Source organism: Arachis hypogaea, chromosome 6 (assembly GCF_003086295.3).
Source record: "Arachis hypogaea cultivar Tifrunner chromosome 6, arahy.Tifrunner.gnm2.J5K5, whole genome shotgun sequence".
Classification (NCBI taxonomy): Eukaryota; Viridiplantae; Streptophyta; class Magnoliopsida; order Fabales; family Fabaceae; genus Arachis; species Arachis hypogaea.
The window spans coordinates 59,210,079-59,217,600 of record NC_092041.1 but is presented as its reverse complement, the minus strand read 5'-3'; the positions used below and the strand labels follow the sequence as shown (position 1 = coordinate 59,217,600).

General features: G+C 40.6%; 1 non-coding gene across 1 annotated transcript; it reads left to right on the top strand.

Annotated features, from left to right (window-relative positions):
• The first annotated feature begins 222 nt into the window (after positions 1-222).
• On the top strand, positions 223-329 carry LOC112699895 (small nucleolar RNA R71). Its single transcript, XR_003152828.1, has one exon. It is a non-coding gene; the product is annotated as a small nucleolar RNA R71 (small nucleolar RNA).
• Positions 330-7,522: the final 7,193 nt, after the last annotated feature.

Sequence of the window (7,522 nt, the reverse complement as noted above, 5' to 3'; positions counted from 1 at the left end):
TGAGCTAGCAATGCACCCATGTGATTCAGCTCCATTACTCCTCGAGTGTTACTTCTTTCAGAGGCATAGAAGTAGTCATTCTCAGCTACTGTTTCAATGACATCTATGGCTTCTTCAATAGTTTTCTTCTTGTTTAGAGAGCCCCCTGATGAATGATCTACAGCCTTCTTTGACTCATAGGAAAGACCTTCATAGAAAATGTGAAGTTGAACCTATTCATTGAACATATCTGGTGGGCATCTTCTTGTTAAGTCCTTGAACCTCTCCCATGCCTCATAGAGAGTCTCACCATCTTGTTGCCTGAAAGTCTGCACCTCAGCTCTCAGCCTGTTAATTCTTTGAGGAAGGTATAATCTTGCCAAAAATTTGTTCACCACATCTTGCCAATTTGTCAAACTCTCCTTTAGAAAGGATTCGAGCCACTTGGATGCCTTGTCCCTGAGTGAAAAAGGGAACAACAGCAGCCTATAGACATCCGGGTGGATTCTATTAGACTTCACAATGTCACGAATTCTCAGGAAGGTGGTTAGATGTTGATTAGGGTCTTCTTGAGCACTTCCTCTAAATGAGCAGTTGTTCTGAACAAGGGTGATGAGCTGGGGTTTTAGTTCAAAGTTGTTGGCATGTATGGTGGGCTTCTGGATGCTACTTCCACAGTTTCTTGGATTTGGATTGATGTAGGAGCCTAGAACTCTCCTTTCTTGCCCAGGATGATTTGCAGGGCCTTCTCTAGCCTGGTTGTGAGCTTCTTCTTCATGATTGTTTTCCAAGTTCTCTTCCATGTTGGGTTCAAAGTACTCTTCCTTTTCCTCAGCACCAACAACTCCTTTCCCTCTTGCTTCCCTCCTTAATCTCCAGAGGGTTCTCTCAGGTTCTGAATCGAAAGAAGTTGAGGTTCCCTCTCTTCTCTCTGTCATACAACTAACAAAACACGCAGCAAGAGAAAAAATGAAAAGGTTATTCTTGTTAGAGTGATTGTTAGTGTGAGTGATGCAAATTATCAAACAGTTAGTGGGTTAGTGAGCAGAATTGTAGATAATAACAAGGAAAGAAAGAAAAATAGAGATGGTATAGAGGATGAGGAAGAAGTTAAACAAATTGAAAATAAATGACTAAACAAAGTTAACAAATAAGGGAAAAATGCTCAATCTAGTGAGCTTCCAACTTAATCATTGTTGATACAAAATCAATCCCTTCGGCAAGTATACCGAATTTGTCGTCAAGTAAAAACTCACAATAGAGTGAGGTCGAATCCCACAGGGATTGATTGGTCAAGCAACTTTAGTTGGAAGAGTATGCTAGTTGAGCTAAAGAGAGTGTAGTTTGAGAATTCCAGAAAATTAAATGGCGGAAAAGTAAATAGCAGAAAATAAAGTGCAGAATCTTAAATGGGGATTTGGGGTAATGAGCATGAAAATAAATGAAAGAAAATAAAGAGAATGGGTAAGATCAGAAATGGGAAATTCTGGGCTCATGAGATGTTGTATTCTCCGGATCAAGTTCATTTTCATCTCTTCCTCAATCAATGCATCTATTGATCTTCTTGGCAATCTTAGGTGATTAGATTCCAATTCCTTGGTAATCCAATCTCTCTAAGCTTGAACAATTGCCCAATTCCTTGATTTAATTGCTCATGGGAAGAGATTAAGTATGGTCACTGATTATACCACATGTATTTCCAAATCAAAGTGTTGGGAGGATTACATGTCACTATATCCGCCCAGACCCCAATTTGGTCCAACATGAGAAAGCATTTCTAGCATGATCTCCTCATCCCTTTTCCAAGGCTCGGAGGAGATCCAATTATGGAGAGTTTCTTTTCCAAGACAACTAACCAATTGAATTAAGATCGAAATCTTTCTAGTAAATCAAAAGAGAAGAAAGAAGAAGAGAATGAAAACTATAATTGATCCATCAAATTACAACAGAGCTCCCTAACCCAATGAAAGGGTTTTAGTTGTTCATAGCTCTAGAAATGGAAAATGGCAGAAAATAATACATCCCAGCTAAAAGTGCAAAAAAGTAAATTGATGAGCGGATAATTTGTATGCTTTTTGGCATTGTTTTTAATCCGTTTTTAGTATGATCTAGTTAGTTTTTAGTATATTTTTATTAGTTTTTAGCTAAAATTCACTTTTCTGGACTTTACTATGAGTTTGTGTGTTTTTCTGTGATTTCAGGTATTTTCTGGCTGAAATTGAGGGTCCTGAGCAAAAATCTGATTCCGAGACCAAAAAGGACTGCAGATGCTGTTGGATTCTGACCTCCCTGCACTCAAAGCGGATTTTCTGGAGCTACAGAAGCCCAATTGGCGCGCTCTCAACGGCATTGGAAAGTAGACTTCCTGGGCTTTCCAGCAATATATGATAGTCTATACTTTGCCCAAGATTTGATGGCCCAAACCAGCGTGGCAAAACAGCCTCAGAAATTCCAGCGTTAAACGCCGGAACTGGCATAAAACTTGGAGTTAAACGCCCAAACTGGCATGAAAGCTGGCGTTTAACTCCAGAAAAGGTCTCTACACGAAAATGCTTCATTGCTCAGCCCAAGCACACACCAAGTGGACCCAGAAGTGGATTTTTACGTCATTTACTCATTTCTGTACACCCTAGGCTACTAGTTTACTATTAATAGGATCTTTTGACATTGTATCAGCACCGAATGACCTTATGACCTTATGACCTTATGACCTCATGACACTTTACACCTTTCTTTGTGTACTTTCCACGGCATGAGTCTCTAAACCCCATGGTTGGGGGTGAGGAGCTCTGCTGTGTCTTGATGGATTAATGCAATTACTACTGTTTCTCATTCAATCATGCTTGCTTCCATTCTAAGATAATACTTGTTCTTAATCCAGATGAATGTGATGATCCGTGACAATCATCATCATTCTCAACTATAAACGCGTGCCTGACAACCACCTCCGTTCTACCTTAGATTAAGTAGTTATCTCTTGGGTTCTTTAACCGGAATCTTCGTGGTATAAGCTAGAATTGATGGCGGCATTCAAGAGAATCCGGAAGGTCTAAACCTTGTCTGTGGTATTCTGAGTAGGATTCAATGATTGAATGACTGTGACGTGCTTCAAACTCCTGAAGGCGGGGCGTTAGTGACAGACGCAAAAGAATCACTGGATTCTATTCCGGCCTGATTGAGAACCGACAGATGAATTCCGCTATGCTGTGACAGAGCATATGCAATCGCTTTCACTGAGAGGATGGGAGGTAGCCATTGACAACGGTGAAACCCTACATACAGCTTGCCATGGAAGGAGACTTGCGTGTTTGAAGAAGAAGACAGTAGGAAAGCAGAGACTCAGAAGATGGAGCATCTCCAAACCTCAACCTATTCCCCATTACTGCAAAACAAGTAATCATTTCATGTTCTTTTGCTTTTCACAAACAATCCTGATAATTTCTGATATCCTGACTAAGATTTACAAGATAACCATAGCTTTCTTCAAGCCGACAATCTCTGTGGGATCGACCCTTGCTCACGCAAGGTATTACTTGGACGACCCAGTGCACTTGCTGGTTAGTTGTGCGGGATTGCAAAAGTGTGATTGCAATTTCGTGCACCAAGTTTTTGGCGCCGTTGCCGGGGATTGTTGAGTTTGGACAACTGACGGCTTATCTTGTTGCTTAGATTAGGACTGTTTTATTTTTGTTGGTTTAGAGTCTTTTAGTTGAGTCTAGTTTCATATTTTAAGTTTGGTGTCAATTGCATGCTTTTGTTTTTCTTTTAATTTTCGAATTTGCATGTTCTTAGTCCCTTTTTGATTCATAAAAATTCTAAGTTTGGTGTCCTCTTTGTGTTTGTCCCTTAAAAATTTTCGAAAAATTAGTGTTTGATTTTCTAAAATTTTAAGTTTGGTGTCTTTTTGTGTTTTTCTCTTTCCTCTTTTCAAAATCAAATCTTTTTCATAAAATTTTTTTCAATCATATCTTTTTAATTGCTGTTTTCAAAATCTTTTTAATTAACTCATTGATTCAGTTTTCAATTTGCTCTGATCTTATTTTCTTTTTGATTTTCGAATTTTTGCTTTAATTTTCTTTTGTTTTATTTTATTTTTTTTCGATTAATTAAAAAAAAAAAAACAAAATTTATCTCTTTGCAATCATTATCATTTCCCTCTTGTCCATTATGGACTTAAGTGGGATTAATCAGTCCAAAAGGACTCTGGGGTCATATGCTAACCCCATTACAGCTGCATATGGGAGTAGCATCTGTACACCTCCCATCAAAGCAAGCAGCTTTGAATTAAATCCTCAACTCATTATCATAGTGCAGCAAAACTGCCAGTATTCCGGTCTTCCACAGGAAGAACCTACTGAGTTTCTGGCACAGTTTTTACAAATTGCTGACACAGTACATGATAAAGAGGTTGATCAGGATGTCTACAGACTATTACTGTTTCCATTTGCTGTAAAAGATCAAGCAAAAAGGTGGTTGAATAACCAACCTACAGCAAGCATAAAGACATGGAAACAGTTGTCAGACAAATTCCTGAATCATTTTTACCCTCCAAAAAGGATGACACAGTTAAGGCTGGACATCCAAGGCTTTAAACAAGAGGATAATGAATCCCTTTATAATGCCTGGGAGAGGTATAGAGGTATGCTAAGGAAATGTCCCTCTGAAATGTTTTCAGAGTGGGTACAGTTAGACATTTTCTATTATGGGCTTACAGAAAAAGCTCAGATGTCTTTAGACCACTCAGCTGGTGGATCTATACACATGAGGAAGACAATTGAAGAAGCTCAAGAGCTTATAGACACTGTTGCTAGAAACCAATATTTGTATTCTAGCAATGAGTTCTCTCCAAAAGAGGAAGTCATGACAGTAGTCACTGACCCTAATCCTCAAGAACAGATAAATGAGCTTAATCAACAATTGCTCCTGATGACAGAACAGTTAGCAGACTTTAAAGAGATGCTCTATGAAACTAAAGTTGCTAACAAGAGCATAGAACTGCAGTTGAATCAAGCAAAACAGCAAATATCTAAACAGAAAACAGAGGAATGTCAAGCAGTTCAATTGAGGAGTGGGATGACCCTGAATAACACTGCTCAAAAGAGTAAAAAGCCAAACAAGGAACAATTGACAGAGGACGACCAAACCACTGTTCAAAATCCCTCTGAGGACAGTAAGAGCCCAGAGAGGAATGCTATTGGCGTTCAAACGCCAGAAAGGGAAGGAAAGCTGGCGTTAAACGCCCATTCCTTGCCCAGTTCTGGCGTTCAAACGCCAGAAAAGGGGGAAAAGTTGGCGTTTAACGCCCAAACTTCACCCATTCCTAGCGTTCAGACGCCTGGGGAGAATCAGACACCTGAGAGTGCTGACAGTAATCCCTCTAACAAGGCTTCTTCAACCACTTCTGTAAGGAATAAACCTGCAGCATCTAAGGTTGAAGAATATAAAGCCAAGATGCCTTATCCTCAAAAACTCCGCCAAGCGGAACAGGATAAGCAATTTGCCCGCTTTGCAGACTATCTAAGGACTCTTGAAATAAAGATTCCGTTTGCAGAGGCACTTGAGCAAATACCTTCTTATGCTAAGTTCATGAAAGAAATCTTAAGTCATAAGAAGGATTGGAGAGAAACTGAAAAAGTGTTTCTCACTGAAGAATGCAGTGCAGTCATATTAAAGAGCTTACCAGAAAATCTTCAAGATCCAGGGAGCTTTATGATACCATGCACATTAGAAGGTGCTTGCACCAAGACAGCTCTATGTGATCTTGGAGCAAGCATCAATCTAATACCTGCATCCACTATCAGAAAGCTTGGGTTGACTGGAGAAGTCAAACCAACCCGGATATGCCTCCAACTTGCTGATGGCTCCATTAAACACCCATCAGGCATAATTGAGGACATGATTGTCAAGGTTGGGCCATTTGCCTTTCCCACTGACTTTGTGGTGCTGGAAATGGAGGAGCACAAGAGTGCAACTCTCATTCTAGGAAGACCCTTTCTAGCAACTGGACGAACTCTCATTGATGTGCAAAAAGGGGAAGTCACCTTGAGAGTCAATGAGGATGAGTTCAAGTTGAATGCTGTGAAAGCTATGCAGCATCCAGACACACCAAATGACTGCATGGGCGCTGACATTATTGATTCTCTGGTAGAAGAGATCAATATGGCTGAAAGCCTAGAATCAGAGCTTGAGGACATCTTCAAAGATGCTCAGCCTGATCAAGAAGACTTAGAGGAGGCAAAGGAATTTTCGAAAATTCTTCAGGAGGAGGATAAGCCTCCCAAGCCTGAACTCAAACCACTACCACCATCCCTGAAATATGCATTTCTGGGAGAGGGTGACACTTTTCCAGTAATTATAAGCTCTGCTTTAAATTCACAGGAAGAGGAAGCACTGATTCAAGTGCTAAGGACACACAAGACAGCTCTTGGGTGGTCCATAAGTGATCTTAAGGGTATTAGCCCAGCTAGATGCATGCATAAGATCCTGTTGGAGGATAATGCCAAACCAGTGGTCCAACCACAGAGGAGGCTAAATCCTGCCATGAAGGAGGTGGTGCAGAAAGAGGTCACTAAATTACTAGAGGCTGGGATTATTTATCCTATTTCTGATAGCCCCTGGGTGAGCCCTGTCCAAGTTGTTCCCAAAAAGGGAGGCATGACAGTGGTTCATAATGAAAAAAATGAACTGGTTCCTACAAGGACAGTCACAGGGTGGCGCATGTGTATTGACTACAGAAGGCTCAATACAGCCACCAGAAAGGATCATTTTCCTTTACCATTCATAGACCAAATGCTAGAAAGACTAGCTGGTCATGATTACTACTGCTTTTTGGATGGCTATTCAGGCTACAACCAAATTGTAGTAGATCCTCAGGACCAAGAGAAAACAGCATTCACCTGCCCTTCTGGCGTGTTTGCCTATAGGAGGATGCCTTTTGGTCTGTGCAATGCACCTGCAACCTTTCAGAGGTGCATGCTCTCTATCTTCTCAGATATGGTAGAGAAATTTCTGGAAGTCTTCATGGATGACTTTTTAGTATATGGAGACTCATTTAGCTCCAGTCTTAATCACCTAGCACTTGTCTTGAAAAGATGCCAAGAGACTAACCTGGTTTTAAACTGGGAGAAATGTCACTTTATGGTGACTGAAGGAATTGTCCTTGGGCACAAAATTTCAAGCAAGGGAATAGAGGTGGATAAGGCAAAGGTAGAGGTAATTGAAAAATTACCACCACCTGCCAATGTTAAGGCAATCAGAAGCTTTCTGGGGCATGCAGGATTTTACAGAAGGTTTATAAAGGATTTTTCGAAAATTGCAAAACCTCTGAGTAACATGTTAGCTGCTGACATACCATTTGTGTTTGACACACAGTGTCTACAGGCATTTGAGACCCTGAAAGCTAAGCTGGTCACAGCACCAGTCATCTCTGCACCAGATTGGACATTGCCATTTGAACTAATGTGTGATGCCAGTGACCATGCCATTGGTGCAGTGTTGGGACAGAGGCATAACAAGCTTCTGCACGTCATTTACTATGCCAGCC